General features: G+C 44.0%; 1 long non-coding RNA gene across 1 annotated transcript; it reads right to left on the bottom strand.

Moving 5' to 3' along the window:
• Positions 1 to 19,555: 19,555 nt before the first annotated feature.
• On the bottom strand, positions 19,556 to 21,206 carry LOC307199749. Its single transcript, XR_013832156.1, has 2 exons — positions 20,453 to 21,206; positions 19,556 to 20,406 (listed from the first exon to the last, which is right to left on the bottom strand). It is a non-coding gene; the product is annotated as an uncharacterized lncRNA (long non-coding RNA).

Genomic DNA, 21,206 nt, shown 5'->3' with positions numbered 1-21,206 from the left:
AGCTCACAGAGGACCAACGCTAGGCTGTAGTTATGTACAAAAGTCTTTATTGAGGTTCAGTTTCCATTTTAAAGCCGCAGCGCGCAGCTCTACGTCTCGACCTTAGACCGGCGAAGTCCCGTCTGAGTCTCCGCCCCTTCCACACCAGTTTAAGACTCTCGCCTTGCTCCACCTCTTCCTAAGTTCCTTTCTCCTCTGGGCCCTCCTGCCCGCTAGGGTTTCATCCTTCCTGGACTCCTCTGACGCTGACCCTGATGATTCTTCCCCCTCCTTCCGGCGGGCTTTAGGACCTGGTTCCCTATCCGGGCTACCTTCTGTGCCGCTCGCCTGTACATTTGAACTTGGCGCGCGCGCCCAGCCGGCAACTTTCCTCTTGACCGTTCCCTCGCTCTCTGATGGAGGCGTGGCCACCCCTGACTCCTCTTCTCTCGCTGGTGGTGAATATGTGGGCTCTGATACCTGGGACTCCTCCCCCCCACTACGCTCTGGTGGGGAAGCTGGTCCTGATTTCCAACTGCTGCTCTGGGAGTCCCCGCTGGCCCCTTGTTTCTGGGGTGTCCCCCTTGGGTCCCCCCTTGCCCTGCCCATCGGCGCCCCCTTCTGTGAATCTTCCGATTCGCTGGAGAGGCTCACGGAATCTATTGGGCTGCTGTCATCCTCTCCTACGCTGCCCTCGGATTGCTCCCCCTCGCTCTCCATCTCCTCTCCTCCCTGCGCTCCCGCTGAGTCCCTGACAGATGGCCTTTTTGGTGTTATTTTTATTTTCTTTTAGGCAACATCAAATGGCAGCACATTGCTCTGAGAAGCTATGTATCCTCCTTTAAAACCTGTTTTCTTACAACCGAGACATATGGACAGTGTGGCAGCAAGCACCATCTAAAAGGCCCCGTTGTCAGGCGGCTTAATAACTATAGTAAATCTACACATTGAATCCGGAGTCCATGAACAAGGAATAGCCTAATACTCCATATTAATTTGGTTAACAAACACATTTCTTTGGAATAATAACGATAGGGATATTATGGTGTTGTGTGTTGTTGTTTTTTAAAAAAGCTATATAAATAATTTAAAAAGAAAAACAACTAAAGATTATGATAGAATACCCTCCTGTAAAAGGAATATTATAAACAGTGGCTCAGTAATAACTAGGGACTGCATTAAGCAAGCAGAGAGGACAACAATAATATTAACTTAGGCTTTAAAGCAGGAGTTGCCAATGTGGTGCCCAGGGGCACCCATGCACCCATAGAGGCTCACCCTGGTTTCTATGGGGTCTCCCCTCCCTGCTAAAATTCCCCTTGAAAGAAGGATTCTATTGTTACCGGTGGAATTAATAGTGGTCTGTGCTTAACATGATCATTCAGATGATCATAAGGATCAAGCTCTCCTCCACTGCCCCCCTTGCTCATATTGCACGATAACTTTGCCATAATGATCCTGGGTTGTTTTAAGCTAGAGGTTCTTCAGGTCCAAACCCTGAAGCTTGTTTCCAATGTCAGTTAATAAATGAGGAAAATAAGGCGAGAACCACTGGTTTATTAACCAATATTAAGACTGATGCTTCCTAGTTTAAACATAATGGGGAACTCTGGGCCCTTCCAGACTGGTTTTTGTCTCTCTCTGTGTGTACTCTGCAAGATTTCATTGACACAATAATAGTACATTCGTGATGTATTAACACTGGGCACCATCCACACATTCATTCCATTTTTTTAGTTGTTCTGCGATGCTTCCTCAGTGTTATCACATTGTTGACATCTTGATGGGCAATCATAACTATAGCACAACAAGCGCAGGTCTGAAACAGCAACCCTGGAATATTTGTGGCAAAAAGAGTTACAGGATTTCAGCAGGAAGTTATAGGACACATACCAGTTGGGAGCGAAGCAGGGTGCCAGCCATGAAACTGCTGCAGGCACAGATGGTATTGAAAATGAGATAAAATATAATCTTCCCAAAACCATCATTAGCACAATAATATTGTAGGATTCCTTCTCAAGTTAGCATAGATTGGCTCCCTCTTTGGTATTATTCCACCAGGAGGCCAAGACCTGCCTATTCAGACCTTTGGAAACGCCTGAATACAAAGCCCAGGTATACATTACAACATTTTCCACTTGACTGAGCTTCCAAGTGACATAAACATAAAAGCAGTAAGACAATTTAAATGCATTTTTCTTTAATGATGGTAAAGCTGACAAAAATAAAGCCTGAACATAAAGAGGTACAAAAACACAGACCATAGTCCACAAGCATCAAAGATATTTTTCCAGAAGCTTCTCACTCAGAAATATTTCACCTGCAAACACACAAACTGCAAAAGCTAAAGATGGTGAGGACAAACTAGGCTCGTTTGTCACAGAGTTCCAGAGATTGATGTGACCATCGAGAACGTCCTACCAGGTCTCCCCACCCCCTAGTTCAGTGTAAGAAAAGATAATTGAATAGGAATACAGAACCAATCACAAGTCTATTCTTTAATGAGGCATGTTTTTCAGTTAAGTTGCCTGTGTTAGATGCTTTTTGAAAACTTCATCCTTGGCGCGTGTTAACACCAAATGAAGTAGCATGCAGTCATTCCCAAAAGACCTTAGGACCTGATGAGGCTTGCAAGTGAGAAGGCACAGTAAAATGGGAATAAAAACTAGCTGGATAATTAATCTGTGCTCTTGTTCTAGGTTGTGTTCTGGATTCTTCTTGGAAAAGCTCTCTCCAAATGGTTATCCTCCATTCACCTGCAGTGAAATTTGGGGACATTTTAGGAAGTATGCTGAGGGAAATTGGGAATGCTAAAACTCACCCATAGGCAACACCCTGTTCCCAGCTCCCACTTTGGGTTTACCCATCAGCCCCCCAAAAGGAAACAATATATAATTATATAGCACTGTCTTACATGCATTTTTTTTGGGGGGGGGGAACAATAGGCGTCAACTGCTGCTGTGTGAGTTTAGTGTTTATGTTAATGGTAATGCAAAAGTTTTCATGTGGGAACTTGTATCTTAGTCCCAGTTATGGGCCAATAGCTAAAATTCACACCTGGGGAATTTGGACAAATTCTTCTTTTGTGTGAGCTACGTAAACAATTGGAATTTTGGAAGGCAAGCAACATTTTATCAACACAAAAGATGTCACCTGCACTGAACAAAATCCACTGAATATAGAATGCATATTTGCATTGATTAAACATTTCCTCTTGACAGTACCTAATCTGTGTCAGGATCACTAAAATGGACACTGCAATCTGACAGTCTGACAATGCACAGACATGGCAGGATGTTGACAAGCTATCCTAATCACCCAGTGACTCTGCGACCCCTAAACAGACAAGATGTGTGGAAGAACATCTTGTGTGGGTGCATCAACGTTTCAGAACCAGTCAGACTCGGTGTTTTCAGCACTGCCTCATGAGGCTTTGACCTGCTTTGCTACAAATGCTCCTGACCTCTGCCTTTTGTCAGCATCTCATATAAATAACCACTGAACTGTCAGGCTGAAACCAGCAAATCTCTCTAGGCATTTCCTGGGAAATGGAATTGACAAACATTGGGCCTGTACTTGCATTTAACGGTGCACAATGATGTAAGGAGGTGTCTTGCGGATTTGTACGTACTAAAGAAAAGAAGAATGAGGGAGACAGATCTCTCCTAGGAAAGATGGCCTCTCCCACCTTTAAGCTGAACTAGGAAATAAATAACAGTGGGTTAGTCCTGCTCATTAGGAATTATCCTCACTGTGCTGCCAAAGCCTGATTTGAGTCCTAAAGCCTAATCTACTTGGCTTAAACAGCAGTATTCCTTTTATCAGAGAGTTCAAGACAACAACAATTTTTGCTGCCTGAGATAGAAATGGAGAAGAAGATTTGACGATTTGAGGACTGAATCACCATAGTGGGGAGAGGGATTTATATTATTGACTCTTTATGTATGTTTTTATTTATTACATTTATATCCTGCCTTTCCTCCAAGGAGCTCAAGGTGGCATCTAGGACTCTCCTCCTCATGTTTATCCTCATAACAACTCTAAAAGATAGGCTAGGTTGGGATACAATTCCGGCTCAAGGTCACTCAGTTAGCTTCATGGCGATTTGAACTGGGCTCTCGCATGTGCTAGACCCCAACCATTACACCACACTGACTCCCATTTATTTTCCCTCTCTTTCCCAACTTCTTGAGTTCCAGTTATTCTTTAGCTTGATGTCACATCATCCAAAGCTTTGCTTCACAATAATAACACCTTCCCTACATCAAAACACATGGGACAATGTACCTCTATTGAGGAAATCCGAAACTGCCCTCACTTTCCTTAGATGCGTGGAAATATTACTATTGGCATTTCATGTTAAGCTAGATTTTTGTTATATGAAGCAAATAAGAAGACATTTTTGTGTAGGGATTGCTGTCTACCAAGCATAACCAACATGGTGGACTCGAGATGCTGTTGGACTCCAACTCCCATCAGTCCCAGTCAGCTTGGTCCGTGGTAAGGGATGATGGGAGCTGGAGTTCCAGCAACATCTGGAGGGCACCATGTTATTTCCCCTTTCCCTTTCAGCAAATGTGTAGCTAGAAGAGAGAGGAAGTAGCCAGTGGTGGCTGGTGACCATTGAAACAGGAGGGCCGGAAGACAGGGAGCTCCACAGGATGTGGAGCTAGAGACAATGGCAGGCAGAGCCTACTAATTCTAATTTGTTACAATTTTCCTCCCGCCCAAGTTCTACAAATGCAACACTGAGACTAAGGGGGAAGAAGCTGACAGGAAGTTCCGCCCCCTAAAAAGGTTGCAAGTAAGAAGGCAGGAAGGTGGGAGACTATGGTTGGTGGGCCAATGCCCCATTTGCCCTAATAGACTAGCCACCATGGCAAGTAGAATTGGTGGGCCACTGTGCAAAACTGGCTATTGGACTAGATAGCTACTTGCTTAAACTCTGCATGCCAAACATATTTGTTTATAATATCTATAAAAAGTGTGTGTGTGTGTGTGTGTGAGAGAGAGAGAGAGAGAGAGAGAGAGGGAGAGAAAGCATTCATTACCAATTATGTGTGGACATCTACTGATACATTGCTGAACATTTCCTCCAATAAATGCCAATAGACACACATAGATATAGATAGATCAGATTTTCAAAAAATGTGATGGTGTGTGAAATATTTCTGCTTCAGCGGAGGATTACTTGGGCTTTTCAGCTACAGGACACCAGGAAGTCCATCTGTCACATTCAATTAAAAGTAACCTTTACAGAACTATCTGGGAGAAACTCTGTTCCAGAAGCAGAGTAGGAGGGCTTGTTTCCAGGACAGCCTCAAAATGGAATTTATGTGCCTCTTTCCTTCACAGTTATAACGATTTGTGTGCTCTACAGTCGTGCACCTTCTTTTTCTTTGTTTGCCTTCAGAACTCCGTGATTTGGGGCCTCCACTTCTCAAGTCACAGCTATAAACCTGACAGAGAACGTCAGATTGGCAAAACAAATGGAACTCTGATTCCTGCGTGCCACTTCGATAAAAGGCCTGCTCTTGTCAGATACTGAAAGCCCTCAGAAATAATTGCTGGGGTCATTCGCAGGACACTCAATCTTAAAACTATACAGAAGTGAATGAGGAAGCCTCTGTCTTGTGCGAAAATCAATGGCAAATCTTCAGCAGGGTGACTGGATAGCACCAGATTCCAGAAGTTCAATATGGACATACGGATGGTAATTATGAAAAGGGAAAGCTGAAGAGCATCTCTCCCTACTCTGGGGCCCACCAGGTGTTTTGGGTTCCAGCTCCCATCATCCCTCATGACTAGCCATGCTAGCTGGGGCTGATGGGAATTGGAGTGCAAAACATCTGAAGGGCACCAGGCTGGGGAAGAGGGAGAGGAAGGTTTTAGCAAGATGGTGGTCAAGCACCCTCTCCTCAGGAATCCTCATGCTGAGTTTGGCAATGGTAGCTCAAGAGGCAGCTGAACCTATGCCCCCAAACAGGCAAAGTCATGCCCAAGTGATGCTTTGGTCTGCCATCTTTTTTCAAAATGGTGGCCAGCATCCAAAGGTCAACAAAAATCACCACCCACAACGCAGGAACCTGTACAGAAAGTATTGATCTGATGTGCAGAGATCTTTCCTATTCTAATTAATTCAAGAGGGTTCTGGAAGCTTCTCTGTGTGAAAGAAACAAGCAGAAGGTTCACAATGTTTGGGTTATTCCTTCAGAGAGGCTGAGTACAGTTGGCTTAAACTGGTTCTGTTATCTCTTCTGTGAAGGTCATGCTGACTATAAAAGTAGGGCCAAAAGGAGTCTGGGTTTCACTTTCTCTTTCTATCTCTTTTCCTTCTGGTGTGGTGTTCTGTACATAGTATGCTTAGTGTTAAGGTCTTATTATAAGTTATTGCAAATTTAAGTTAAGACTGCTGTAACTGGATTTCTTATGGGCAGTGCCAATCCTGAATGTATTGGATTTGTGACCTTCAGTAGCAGTAAAGCTCTGCTGTATGAAAAACAATTGCCTGTGGTCTATTTTTTGGGCAATCCTGCAACATGTTTAAGTTTTTGCTCTGCTAACTATATGCTGGAATCTACTCTGGATCAATATTGAGTAGAATTCCATGTCAGAACTCTCATGCTAAGTTTGGCAATGATATCTTGAGAGGCAGCCAAATCTATAGAGAGCAAACAGATAGGTGGAAACAGACAAACAACTTTCCAAAATATACAGCATACAGCAGAGGTGGCCAGAGCAATTCTGGAAACTAAACTGCCCAGTATAGAGCAGCTGGGGACATTTTAATATCATGGCAAAGATTCTACCCCCCCCCCAGCTGCCAGGAGCAGGTCAAATCCCTTTCTTACCTTTCTTTCATGTTCCTTTGCAGGCTGTGTGTTAATTTATCTGACATCCTAACATTTCATATCTCAGGCGATGCCAAGCATAGATATTATTGATAGAGTCACACAGATTGCTTGACCTTGTTTATTTATACTCTTCCCCTCGCCTCTCAATATCCTCAGCTGTCTTCTGTAAGGTTGCAGGTTCCTTTCAGTTTTTATTTTGTTTATTTATATAAATAATAATAATTGGCACCCTTTCAAACTCTTGTGTACCTAGTGACATGACACCACACACACCTCCCTTATTTTTGGGTGGCCCAGTTTTGTTTCCAAACATATATGACACTCAACCACCTAAGTTTGCAAATAGATGGAACAATAGGAAACCACACCTTGCAAATTGTCTTCAAGCCATGACTGGACAACTCAGGACATCAAATCACAGTTATGCTTCATATAGTGTGTGGTGACATGGAAACTGAGCCTAGGTCTAACAGCCTATTTACTTTCCTCCCTTTAGAAAATTAAATACATGCCTGATACACGGTGGAAGAAAAGTGCAATTACTGGACTCAGGGTGACAATCAATAACCTCTTAATACACTTCCTTGGACTTCATACTCACAAATGAGGCAGGGAGAAGGTAGGTCAAAACACATTAAGGTCAAGTATCTATTGTGCCAAAAGCTCATTGTGTCAAGAGCTAAGTAAGAAAAATGCTTAACAAGACCAGCTGCCGAAGGAATCCAGTCTGCCAAGTATCAGTGACTACCGGGCCAGGAATAGGGAGAGAGATTGGTCGCAGTGAATAGGGATGGAGTAAATCTTTAACTTTACGGAGCTCCATTGCCTGAATTAATATAAGCATAATTAAGGAGGCCATAGTTCACAATCGACCCCCAGTGAGATACCTCAATCAGCCTTATGGTACGGCTGTCCCTAGGACTAGCAGGCAATGAACGCTGTTTCCATGAAAGCAATGGATGCCTGTGACGATCACACAGGGTCCCCGGACGTTTAACAGTCTATTGATCCCTGTGCCACCACTGTGCTCGCTTCCCCGCTGCCACCAACCTGTTACTCTCGGGTACACACTGAGTCCAGACAGTTGTTAAAATGGAACCAATTAAACAAGTTTATTTTATAAGTATTAACATGTTTATGGTTTCTCAGATAATATTCTTGTCAGTTTCGTAACTTTAGTTTCTTTAGCGGCCTATACCTTCCTGATACCTTCTGATGGATTATATCAACTGTTTGACTGACTCCTCTTAACAGATTCTCTCACTCTCCCACATCAGACTAGCCCAACCCACAGACTTATCCTTTCTGTCTCTTCTCTAACTCCAGACTCTCAATACTTCTTAGCAACTCTAACTCTAACTCTTCCCCTTGGGTTCCTATTGGTTAGCCATTTTACAATTAGTTAACCCTTTCCTTATGAACCCAGTATGATGTCACAGACCTAGGAGGGCAAATGCCACAATGCCCATTGGTCCTCTTCTCTTTCCCTTCACTACAGCATCTTTTCCTATTAGTGTTCAAGGCACTGAGCCCCCAGTGTTCCCAGGAGAAGCTCAGGCCCCATGATCCTTGGGTGGTGGGGATGCTTGTAGCCACTGGTGCCTCTTGAGGATAAACACAAGGCTAGTGGAATGAGTAGCTCCTATGTACTTCCCATCCTTTGAAGGAAAGAGTGAAAAGCAGGAAACATCAGAAACTGGCTACTCTGCTCTGACAGTAAATTCGGAATCCTCCTTGGTAATTCCAGAAGATAAGAGTCCCTACCAGAGAAGAAGGGCAAATTAAATTGTTGGACTATGCCAAAATGGCAAAACTGACCGGAAAGCTCAGGAACCAGGAAGACCAAAATTTTAATAAGTAATGAGAAAAATTTATAATTTACCTGGGAGACCACTGTAAGCAGCTGAAAACATTAGCAGGACTGCAGTAACACACAATGTAATGAGAACTATGGACATAATGGAGTTATAAAAAAAACTTGAATTGTTGAAAAAAGATGCAGTAGAAAAGGTTTAACAACAGAACCCAGGGAGGGGAAGGTGGGAAGTCCAGAGATTTGGAGGAATCTTCTAATTGCGGATGTGTTGTGGCATTATTAGAAATTTAAATTTGTAAAACCAAATTTAAAAAAATTGGGGGGGGGGGGAGAGAATTCCAGTTTTTAAGCAGTCTTCTGGTTCTCAGTCTTGCTTGGAAAAATGTAAGTTAAGAGTGGGCCTGTGCACCCGGTTAAGTGATCACCTTACCCTTATTTACTGGCTTTATATGCCACCTTTCTGCCAAGGCATTCAATGTGATTTACAATTCTACAATTCTTCCCCCCCCTCCCTTGCCTCTCTTGCTCTCATCCTTCCCATAGGACAGAGGGGTGTCCAGGATGGAGAGAGGGGACAACCTGCCAGGCACAAGCCTCCCTCCCTCCCTCCCTCCTTCCCTTCCTTCTTTGAGAGTTCAGTTTCCTTGATGGGAGATTTGGATTTCTGGAGAGGCTGGGTGGAGTGGAGAGAGCAATTAGCTTTATGGATCGAAACTGGTGTCATTGTTTGAACAATGAGCTTGAAAGAGCTGGCTTTTTGTGTGATGATGATAGTGTTGACGGAGCTGTAGAAAATCCACCATAAAAGAACATGCCCCTTATTTAAACTAAATTTAACACACACACACACTTGGTCTCTGGAAATTTCAACCCATTCTTTATTTCAGCGTGCGATGAGAAGTCTATATACTATTATGGACATTTCACCACTTCTAATACTGGTGGGTTGAAATCTATTGGAATATATATATATACATATTTTCTGCTTGCCTCACTCCTTCTCTCCCTCCCAATCTCTTTGTGTGCCGCTCAGCTGCAGTTTATGCTGAAGAGAAAACATACGGCTTTTTATAGCTAGCCTGTTAAATTGATTTATTTGAAGCCTGCACACAAGAAGTGACTAGCAGTGCTCTCATCTGGGTAGCAATTAAGCACATAAACATGCTAATTATTAGCATTACAGCGCATAAATGTCACAGAAGAAGAAGAAGAAGAAACACCTATGTTAGAGCATTAGAAAACGTTTTGCCAATTACGGTACATTTTATACAGCTAAATAGGAAATAATGATTGTGTGCCAGAACAAATGTGTGGAAAATGCCAATGCCAATATTTACCTGCTCAGGTTTTAATCCACATCCAACCTGAAAAGAAATAATTATACACAAAAAGAATCCATTTTCTGTATATAAGGAAAGTTGTTTCCATAATCAGCTAAGTCTTCCTTTTCCCTCCTCATCAAATATTTATTATCTGATCATAGTAACAGTTTTCAAGAATACCTCTCTGTCCTTTTCATGCAACTCCTTTCCCCGCAAATAATCCATGACTTGGCATCCTCTTCTTGCATTGATCACCTTCACTTCTGTTTGGTATTCTGCTGCCAAAGCCACTTAATTCAAGCTTGGAGAACCTTCTCACTCCATGGGCTGTGTTCTCTTTGACTGACTGATTGATTGATTACATTACACTTATATCCCACCTTTCCTGCAAAGACTTCATGGTGGAGTACATAGTTCATCGTTCATAGATTAGGCTGAGAGTAAGTGCCTGGCCCCAATTCACCCTGTGACCTTCATGGCAGAGTGGGGATTTGAACCCTGGTCTCCCAGGTCCTAGTCCAACACTCTGACCACTACACCACAGTGGCTGTCCTTCTAGGCAACCTTCTGGAAGTGGGGACACAAGACAGTGATGGGTGAGGCCGGAAGCTCACGTGGGTGGAAAAATGGATGCTGATTTTAGCTTTGTACAGTAGGCTTGTTTCTGCACTCATGCATCCCACTCTATGCTCCACCAGCATGATCAGAGTTCAAGGATAATTTCTAGCCAAGCAAAAACGCAATGCAAGCAGGGATGGTGGAAGGTGTGACCTGTGGAGAAGACTTGTGGCTGAGGAGGAGGAGAGGCTCAAATGGTCACATTGGGCCTCTGGGCCTCAGTTTCCCTATCTGTGATTTAGCTTCTTGTTCTCTGAAAATGAGACTGCTTAAACTGCTCCACAGGAATAGATCTTGTGCCACCTTCAAGATCCCCCATGGTGTTGCCTTCCTTTAGGGCTCTGCCCTTATATCCTGAGCATCTCTGCCCAGGACCTTCATTTGCTGCTTTCCTCTCCAAAGGTTTCCTGATCCTTGGAAACACTTTTCCCGTTCTCCCTGGGGTGAAAATGTCTCCAAGACTTTTTTCCTTCCCCCAAATATTTCTGCACAGGTCACCATGAAGCTTTTGGCACAACTCTCCTGTGCCCCACTGCAATGGGCAGAACAATCTAACCATCCCTCTGCTTTAGATTAGGCACAGGTGCCCTAACTCTCCTGGCTCAGCCAACCTCCCATCAGCTGCCACTGCCGCCCCCCTCCACACATCTTCCCACTGACTATATGAGTCTGCTAGCAATATCCCTATTGGTTGGGACCAGCTGAAAGTTCTCCACATGAATGTTCCAAGAATGGGGATGGAGCAGGGTGGAGGTGGCCTGAGGTCTGCCAGATTCTGAGCTGCTCTCACAGCCATGGGCAATGGCATCAGGACCAAATTTTCTGACCATCAACTTCCACTGTGAGCAGCAGGGCTGAGAAGGTAGTGGTGGACCTGTCATGCTGCAAAGGCCCACTGCAAAGGTCCTCCTTCTGCTGCCTCCTCATGCCGCTTTCTAGTTTGTAAGCTCCAGGGAGCAGGGACTGGTCTTTTCATTCTTTGTAAAGGACCATGCATTTGGAGGTCACTCTACAGCCACACGTTTAAGCACAGTGTGTGAAAATGAGCCTCCCCCCGGTCTGCCTCTTCCCCGAAAGAAATGAGGACATTCCATTTAGTATTTATGGGCAGTTCAGTCTTCTTCTCTCTTGTCTATTTTGAAATACAGGTTTAAAACATTGTATCCAACAACAATTAAATCCGCAAAGAAGAGAGAAAGGAAGAATGGCCGGTTTGGCCAGGTAAACTAAAGAGATTCACAGTACCTTCTATTGCAAAGTTCATCAGGCTCAGCTTAGTGACTGTAAATCTTGTCAAGAAATTCCCTGGAGCTTAAAAACACTCAACTGGAGGTAAAGGAAGCCATCAATTCTTGGCAATCTTATTTGAGCCTCCGGGAGGGGGTGGGAGAGAAAACTGCTTCTTACACAGGATTTCTGAGCCATCTTATAGCAATGAATGTGTGGTGCTGAACACTGATCACTTGGAGACACCAGGGACGGCATTCAACCCAACAGTTGGAGACTGAGGACTCATCCAGACTTCCTTTTGTGCCGTGTTTCTAGGCACAGATCTGTGCTTTAAGGTGCCATGTCTGAGCTCTTCCCCCCTTTTTTTGCCCCAGTTCTTTCCTCACAAAACCCCACTTTATCACTGAATCGGAGCAAACAGCAATGTACAGAAAACCCAAATTGCCATTTGTATCGATTCAGTGTTTTTGTGAGAAGGGCCAGGGCAAAAAAATATTTTTTTAAGAAAATGCTCAGACCTGTGCCTAGAAAGTGTGGGGCAAAAGTGTGGATGAGCCCTGAGGAAACATTATTGCCCTCTTGTGGACACCACAAGGGCAGAGCTGTGTAGACTTTGTGGTTTGCCTTGCAACCGCTAAGCTAGCTTGCTAGCCTGCTGCCTTCAGGAGGGCGCTGTCCCACTCCCAGTGCTGAAATAAAAATTGCCAGACTGATCAGCTTCTGTATGTGGAATGGGGCAGCAGAGTGGTGTAGGTGCACCATTTTCCCCTATGCGCCAAGCAGCAAATTATCTTGGTCTGACCCTGCTTGCCTTACACTGCCACAGCTGAACTGAGAACACCAACATGGGTTTCCCAACAAATGAATAACTTTGGTTTAACTCAGGATTAAACCCTTCTCCAGCAGAAGTAGTAAATTTAAGTAAATCAATTTAAAATCAATGGGAAAGCAACACTTGATTAGGCATTTCTCTTGGGAAGCATGAGTTCCTTTAATGGAGCCTCTATTGCTTTTAAAGCGCTAAATGTCTTAATGGAATCTTCCTTGCAGCTTCCTTGCACATATAACACACGTTTGCTCCCTTTAACTGTGAAGATGCTTATAAAGACTGCAGGATGGCTTTGATTAGGAAGAACGGTTTCAAGACATTGAATAAGGTAGCTATTTGTCCAGCATGAAGGGTTGGTCCAAACTAGCTTCTGAAGGAGAAAATCCAACCTCCTCTTCTCAGAATAATATGCAATACTTAAATGTGAATGTTGCAATGTCAATGACTCCAACAGCACCCATAATCTAATGCTAGTGCCATAGTTCAGTTGTAGACCACATCACTTGCATGTGGAATGCTCTGAGTTCTATCCATGGCATCTCCAATAGCAGGGCTGGGAATGACCCCTGTGCGATTCTTCGATATGAAAAGCCCTGCTAGTGGACTGAACCTCCATGGATTGAACTTGGAGTCTTCTTGCATGCATGTGATATGCTCAGAAACTGAGCTTTGGCTTTGCTGTTGGATTCTGACTGGCAACCCTGGACTAGACAAGACTCATGGGCAGACTTGGTGTAAAGATCCAGCCTTGCCAGCATGTCAGCTTGCAGCAGACACCAGTTCACCAGCTGTCTGGGACTACTGCCAAGTTCCCATTGTGCAGAGAAGTGTACCTGAAATAAGCAATGAGTACTGAGGTTCCCAGATCCTCTAAAGCAGCCAAACAATTAATCAACTGTTACTCTATATTGCATTTTGCTCTGCTGAAAGGGAAGGTGCACTCAGTGTGTTGCAATCACTCAGCATTCACCCATCAATTTCTATTCAAATCTGTCCCATGGTCTCAGAATAGGCTTTTCTTTTCTTAATACACAATGACCCAAACACAGAATGCACAGTAGTGTTCAATAAGGTAAAGGGACCCCTGACCATTAGGTCCAGTCGTGGCCGACTCTGGGCTTGCAGCGCTCATCTCACTTTACTGACTGAGGGAGCCGGCATACAGCTTCCGGGTCATGTGGCCAGCATGACTAAGCCACTTCTGGCGAACCAGAGCAGCGCATGGAAACGTCATTTACCTTCCCACCAGAGAGGTACCTATTTATCTACTTGCACATTGACGTGCTTCCGAACTGCTAGGTTGGCAGGAGCAGGGACCGAGCAACAGGAGCTCACCCCATTGCGGGGATTCGAACCGCCAACCTTCTGATCGGCAAGTCCTAGGCTCTGTGGTTTAACCCACAGTGCCACCCGCATCCCATGTAGTGTTCAATAACAATGTTCAAATTCATAAGCCTATCCTTTGGACAGCTCTTAAGATATTGTAACCAAATTTTGCATGGTGGTTCCTGAGATCAAGGAGCAGGCTTTCACCTGCCTTTGGATACAATTGGACACCATTTTGAATAAAGATGGAACTCTTGAAAATGCTCTGATTTGAACCACTGATTTTGAAACTACCTGGGGTGTTCACTTCTAGTTTCATTGAATTCCTGACCAAAGCTGGGTATGAGGCTTCTCCTATTTAATAAAGTGGATTATTATTTTACTCATGATAGAATCTATTCATTTCCACCCTCGATATTTCCACTTCTCTGTTGCTTAAGCACCCACTACCATTAGAAAGAAGCAAGGAAACAGAAGATGGACACCAGAGTTCTTGACTCCAATATTTTGTTAGGTGTGAGTGCATGGAGGCAAAAGGGAAGAGGCAGGGTAGGAGGTTTTGGTGTGGTGCCTGGTCACACAGATAGAAACATTCACAGCACATTAAGGTAATAACAATAAAACTGGAATGGAGATAACTGGAATTTCTGCAGTGTAGAATAACTCACATGATGGTGAAATCAAATCACTCCTTCGTGCAGGTGACGCTGAAAAGGTTTACAGTGTAGAATGGGGAGGGAGACTGTTTTTCTTCGGCTTTATATTTTTCACATTAGTTTTCTGGTCTGTCCTCTCATTATTTACACTCACACTTACATACATTTTGTTCACTTCTCTTTTGCCAAAGACCTGCCCACCTTAATATTCCTCCTTAGTTTATTCATCTCCACAACCTGGTCAATTTTGTATTCAGTTCACATTCATGGTCAGGGGTCAGCAAACTTTTTCAGCAGGGGGCTGGTCCACCATCCCTCAGACCTTGTGGGGGACCGGACTGCATTTTTTTTTTTTGGGGGGGGGGAGGATGAACGAATTCCTGTGCCCCACAAATAACCCAGAGAAGCACACATTCTACTCATGTAAAAACATGCTGATTCCCAGACTGTCTGTGGGCTGGATTGAGAAGGCGATTGGGCCCAATCCGGTCCCCGGGCCTTAGCTTGTCTATCCATGTTCATGGTCAACAGCAAGGAGAGCACATTATAGCTTGCCCCTTGGTAGCCCATGCCTGCTTGCTATTCGCTGATTAGGCGAGCGGGTGGGACCAATTACCCAGGCAGCAAGCTCGGCCCTTTCCTTTGCTGCTTGGGAAACTCCCTGCGACTTCTCACAATGGCACCCATGAGGAAGGGTGGATGGACTTCTTGAGCTGTGATTAATATACCGTATTTTTCACCCTATAGGATGCACGTTTCCCCCTCCAAAAATGAAGGGGAAATGTGTGTGCGCCCTATGGGGCGAATGCAGGCTTTCGCTGAAGCCTGGAGAGCGAGAGGGGTCGGTGCGCACCGACCCCTCTCGCTCTCCAGGCTTCAGGAAGCTATACGCAAGCCTTGGGAGCTCCGTGGGAGTTCCTGTCGGGCTCCCAAGGCTTGCGGATAGCAGCCTGCATCCCGACACCTGGGGCGCGCTGCACAGCGCACCCCGGGCTTCGTGCATATATCGGGCAGCCCCACAAGCTCGGGGGACAGTGGGGAGGCGGAGCGCCGCCATCCCGCTGTTCCCCAACCTGGTTTGGAGGCTGGCGCTGGGGAGAAGCGCGTTTCTCCCCACCACCAGCCCCACAAGCTCGGGGGACAGATATCCGCAAGCCTGGGGAGACCGGCGCGACTTCCCGCCCCAGCCCTGCGCCTGGGGGGGGGGGAAATAAATTTTTTCTCCTTTATTTCCCCCCAAAAAAACTAGGTGCGTCCTATGGGCCGGTGCGTCCTATGGGGTGAAAAATAGGGTATTTATTTTAAGTCATGGTGTTCCGATTAGAGGGATGCCATTGGGTTGAAGATTCTGTGTATACCATCACCTGCAAAACATTCGAAGAATGTTGAAGTGGAATGAAAAATTGACCAGAATGGCATGTTCCATCTGCCAAACATTGCAGATAACTTTACCAACTGATACTCTTAGCTACTGTCCTTGTGTGTTGTGGGGAAAACATCATGTGCCATTCTCTTTCATTCACAGGTAGATTTCAGTAATGCAACAAGAGCACCCAGCTCTTTCCTCTAGCATTTCCCTGCACTTCGTATCTCACAAGCCATAATTCAGGGTCATTTACCTAAAGCAATTCCATTTCCAGAATGCCTTTCACAACCAAGGCATTTACATGACTGACACCTCTTCACTTCCACGGAAGATTCATAGTGTGCACTTCCCCTGTCTGCTAATTGAGGTTAAGAGAGTTACTTTTGGTGCCAAAGTTATTGCAGTAGTTCATGGTAAGAGCACTTTATTTATTTATTTAACCCCCTTTGGGCAAAGGGGCAGTGACCGCAGGGTGTGGGCTGCTACGGCACTGCCCAAGGGCTTATTATGGTAATAAAGAATTCTCTTTCAGTTTGAAAAGGCTTAGTAATTGCAGTTCACCTGAAGCCGGTGGAAAGCATAATGGCTTTGTTGCTGTGTTTGATCCAGTTGCCAGCTACCAGTTCCCTAACCCATCTCCCTTTAGCCTCCTGTTTTCAGAAAAATAACTCATTCCAACACACTCGAAAATGAAATTTTAGGACTCCAGTGAGATTGTGAATGCCTTTGAAACTGTGCTAATCCCTGCTAAAGGAAGGGTGTTTGCAGTTAATTAGGAATTTCTGGTTCTTGGTATGCAGTTTACAAAAAAAGGGGGGGGGGAGACCTATGCATGTTGTTGTTGTTTTACTGAAATCCAGCAGTCCTCCAGTTATTACTGGGCTCCAGCTGCCCTCAACCTTGATGATTCGTCATGCTGGCTGGGGCTGATGGGAGTTGGAGTCTAACAAGGGAGCCATACTCTACTCAATTAACTGGAAGGAAGGTCCATTAAGCTCAATGGAACTTTTGATTACACATGTCTAGAATCGCCTTGTTAGCTACAAGCTTCCTCTTTGTGGCCAAAGCGATGCCTCACTTTTTAAAAATAAATGTGGGGCCCAGCTAAATTCTACTTAGAGTAGACCCATTGAAATTAATGGACCCAAGTTAGAAACGTCTATTAATTTCAGTGGGTCTGCTGTGAGTAGAATCTATGCTAAAGATCACCCTATACTGTGAGCACAATTGCCTGGTATTATGGCTGCGAACTTAGGTGCTCGCATAAACGTACTTCCAAGTGAGCTTGCATAGGCTTAGGCTCCACATCAGCTTCATTCAATCAGTGCAGTTTGGTCGCCATGAACCAGTCTTCCAGGAAACAAGGCTAGCCACCGTTTCCTGCGACTTAAAGAGTAATGCCTGCAGTTTCTTAACCATGACCTGGCCATGGTTGCTTATGCCTTAGTCACATCCTGGCCAGATGAGTGTCCCATGCTGTAGATAGGGATGCCTTTGAAGAATTATCGGAAACTCCAGCTGGGACAAAATGCAGCCTGTTGTCTGGAAGTTGGCCATGGAGAACATATGGGGCCAATTTTGAAACAGCTGCATTGGATCACTGTTTGTTTCTGGGCCTGGTGTTCATTCTTTCCCTTGGAGATTATATTTTTTTAAAACAGCCTGGATAAACGGTCCTTGAAGTCCTATCATATTCTATATGATTAGCCAAATGTTAAGTTTTCTTTCGGAGGCTATGCTTTAGAATTAAGCACTTGGGGTGAGTGCTTTTTTTGTGGTGGCAGCAAAACCCTGAAACGCTTACTAAAGCCAAGCAGATGCTATTTCTTTTTATGGTGGTGGTGCGCAGTACTGGTATTGGTGTATAAAACACTATACAGCTTGAGACCAGAATATCTAAAAGATAATCTCACTCATTATACATTCAATGCTTTGAAAGGAGAGACTCCTGCAGATATCATCTCATCAGGAGGTCTGACTTATACAATCTAGGAATTGGTTGTTTACTTGGTAGGTGGTGGCACCTACCTTTCAGAACTCCCTCCCATTAAATTCCAAATAAGCAGCATCTCTTGTTGGACCCCAGAACTTTTTTTTCCTGGTGGTACTCAAGGGTACACAGTACCGGCACCCCCCAATCACACACATTCTATTGAGGACATGGGGAAAGTAGGCAACAGCCCATTTCAAAATGTGGACTGGCTTGTCAACTTTGTTTACCAGTCCTGCTCCTGTGCCTTTAACCATAACCTGATATTAAGGAATTAATTGGGTGAAGCTTTACTTAGCATCACAGTAAGTGGTAGGGAAAGGTGCAGCAAGGAATATTCAGGATTCATCCTGCACTCCAAGTTATGGGAGCAGAACCAGTGAAAAGTTGGAAACTCTTATTTCTAATTTTAATTCCTAACATTTTCATCTGTACTTTCTGCTGATGTTTTCTTGCACCCTGTGATCAAGTATTTCAGATTGCCTTTCCCCACCCTAGAGTTACATTGATCTTGGTGCTTTCCGGAGAACATGGCCTGTCCTGCATTAAAGAAGCACTGAGATTTGAACTTTAAAAATGCTGATTGAATAGTTATTAATGCATGGTTTGTGTGAAATGCAAAACCAATTTAACAGCCACTTTTGAAAGCAGTCTAATGTAGGTCATGGAACTTCCATAAACTTCACAGAAGCAATCTTCTTAACTGTGAATCACACACAATGCGATATTGATGGGGATTTGCAGCAGTACATTTTTAAAATGCTGTAATCAGTGGACAGATGATTGTTACCTTTCTGCTTGCTAGAGTTTCTGGACCAAACAGCCATAGGCTGAAATTGAACAGGTTCTATACTCTCTCTCTCTCTCTCTCTCTCTCTCTCTCTCTCTCTCTCTTCCCATCCCTATGCCAGTGCCTGATCCTATTGTGCAGTGTGATGACATGTAAGCTAATACTTACTGCGCCAGTGCAGTATCTCAACCTATAGTGTGGCATCAGTGATACATTTTGACCAGGGGCCAGGAAGCTTTTTCATCTGGGGTGGCACATTCTCTCATGGGAAGCAAGGTGGGGTGTAACCATGTGATTAGAACAGCTTAAAAAACAAACAAACAGCAATTAAACACAACACAGAAAATAACAGCCTATAATTTTAAAAGCAATACAAAATAGACACCCGTCCCATAGATTGAATATAGGTCGTGAAACTTCTTCATAAACCCTTGGCTTCATTTATATCTGGTCATCTTATTCATGGATTGAACCCCATTCCCCCACAATGTTGTAATTTCATGTATAAACCACCCTTCATCCCATAGCAGGTTATTTGACATTTAATATTCCACACTTTAGTATATGGGATACAGCAATGTCTGAGTGTCTCACCAGACACAGGAGGGCGATTAAAGGTGTAACAAAATGAGATACTTTCCAATAAACATGGATCCCTTTCTTTAACTATACTAATGACCAGTCTTCTCAGTGGAGAGGTTGAATTAAGTAATATGTTTGAACACTGAATGTGTAAGCTTATGTCTAAAGTCAATGGGTAGAAGAAACACCGTTAGATGTACTGCTGGATAAGTGTTTTAATTGTTCCAGTTTTTGTTTAAAAATAAATTTTAAAATGTTGTTAAAAGAAAAAAAAAATTCCACACTATTGGTCCCAAGGATCGTCCCTGTTTCCATTTGAATGATGGTGTGAAGTGAGGCTTCACTGGTACCTGAGACAGCTCTATGCAGGCCACCGGCTGCCAATTCCACCAACATTAGACTCAGATGTTCCTTTACCAACAATCGTCCTCAAACTGAGCCTTAAATATGAGTTGCAATCCCTTCTCAGTTGTTGCTACGACCACCTTCAGCAAGGGGAGCCTTTTCACTTAAACGGGACCAGCCCACTTTAACAGTCATTGACTCTGACAAAACGAGGGAGAATGTGGATAGTATTCAACTAAGTTTTACTCAAAGGAGGCCTGCTCTAGTGGGTATACTCAGAGTAAAGACTAGTTGAATACCACCCTGTGGTTCCACTTGGCTTCTGAGCTGGAATCGGAAAAGGGCAAGATGGCATCCTCAGCCTGGAGAGACACTGGCAGGCCTTGTGGACAGATTCCTCTTCCCTGAAGGAGAGAAGCCCAACCTAAAAGTCATGCCACCTCACTCTAGGCAGCCACTAATGATTAAAAAACAAAGCACACTTTTAAACAGTACACTTTTAAACAATTATGCCCATAAACTGTCCTTCTGTTTGAGCCTCAACAAAATGGAGTCATTCCCATACAATCATGAATTTTACATTAGAGAATGTTTCATGTAAGCCAAGGGTAGGCAATTCTTAGAGGGCCACATTACCTTGGTGTTAATCCAGCAGGGTTCACAAGTTAGCAGGGCCACCTCTCCCCTCCTTCTCTCTCTCTCTCTCTCTCTCTCTCTCTCTCTCTCTCTCTCTCTCTCTCCTGTCCCACTCTCTCTTTCTCTTTCTCTTTCTCTTTCTGGGGCTTCCTTCTCTCTCTCCACTTCTTCCTCCCCACTCAAAAAGCTGCCATGGCAGGGATGGAATGAAATTGCCTACGATTGGGACTGATTATAGAGGACTTTTGAAACTAGACTAAGGTCTGCATGCCATCTAGGGCCTAGGGTTACCTACCTGTAAAGAGACTCCTGTGTTGTATTAACATAAGCATACATGTGTTTGATGCTATTTCTGTTTGTGGCCAAAATAAATGTGGTTGTGTGTTGTTTTTAAAGTTCAGTCATAAAACACCAACAGACCTAGACATCAAAGTAGTAAGTCATTATTTAATGACCATTTTCAGGAAAAGTAAGAATTGTGTGTTCCTTGAATCATTATTACAGATTTCCATTTTCTTGATATTATTAAGCACCTCTGAATAGAGCCTCTGGCTTTTACACAGGCTAGTTGTCATTGTCCTACCCACGTTCTCCTCTTTTGACTCTGGAAATCTTAACCAGCTTCAAGAGTTTCTGCTGAATTTGTCTCACCCACTCAGCTGATTATTCATCAGTCAAAGCTGACAACCCAAGTGCTACCTTAATGTTGCCGAAGGAAAACATGACTAGCGTTATGAATAAAGTAGGTAGCAATCAGGACCCAGCTTCTGGTAGATTTTTTTTTAAAAAAACTTCCAAACCTGAAGCCCATTAAAACAGTTAAAAGGTTGCTGCTTCCTGAGCCCTTGCAAAGTGAATGAATATTGA

This window comes from Podarcis cretensis (genome assembly GCF_951804945.1).
Source record: "Podarcis cretensis genome assembly, chromosome: 12".
In the NCBI taxonomy this organism is placed as follows: domain Eukaryota; kingdom Metazoa; phylum Chordata; class Lepidosauria; order Squamata; family Lacertidae; genus Podarcis; species Podarcis cretensis.
Note: the sequence above shows the minus strand (reverse complement) of the source record. Positions and strands in the feature narration are given on the sequence as shown.